The following is a 763-nucleotide window of genomic DNA, read 5'->3' on the forward strand; positions in this document are numbered from 1 at the left end:
CCTGCGCGGGGCGGGGCGGAGGGGCCGCTCCCCGCGGCCTGCCTTGGCGAGCACCGAGCAAACGTCTCGCCAGCGAGTGCCCGGGTCTCCGTTCCCGCTGCGAGTCTGCACTCTGCCAAGCACACAGAATTACAAGATGCAGGGCGGATATTCAGGGCTTTAGCCGAGCCAGTGAGTTACAAAGATTTGAAACAGCTGAGCAGTTGATCAGGTTGTTGTTTTTTTTTTTTCTTTTCTTCCCCCCCCCCGCCTGACGATTATTTTATTTTTAGTCGTGTAGGTTAAACATGAACTACTATGAAACGCAACATCTTTCCGGGTTTGATTGGCAAATTTTTTTCTTGACATTTCTGTGAGCTTTTGACAGAAAATTTTGTATTCTCTGACACATAAAGGGGTGAGTGATACTTTAAAAATACGTTGGCATCAGGGGTGGCCTTGAGCTGGTGTGAATAACGGAATAACGGCCCAGGCGGGAGCACTCGGGGCACCTGGTCGGCCTGGCTTAGGCATCTAGATCGAGGGATTTCAGGTGACTGAAATCAGACGTTTCCATGAAATTTCAGCTTCGTATTTATTCTTCGCACGTTTATAAATTATAAACAAGTTGGTGGAATTATGATTTTTTTTTTAAAAAAAAGATTAATCTTTTTAGTGAATTCACGTGATTTTCTGCAACGTAGAATTCGCACAGATCTGAGGTCGGAGTACACATTCAGAATACCGAAGGTTTTCCAAGTTTCAATCCAGAATGGAGCTGTCG

Source organism: Athene cunicularia (genome assembly GCF_003259725.1).
Source record: "Athene cunicularia isolate RWA chromosome 21 unlocalized genomic scaffold, athCun1 chr21_part1, whole genome shotgun sequence".
NCBI lineage: Eukaryota > Metazoa > Chordata > Aves > Strigiformes > Strigidae > Athene > Athene cunicularia.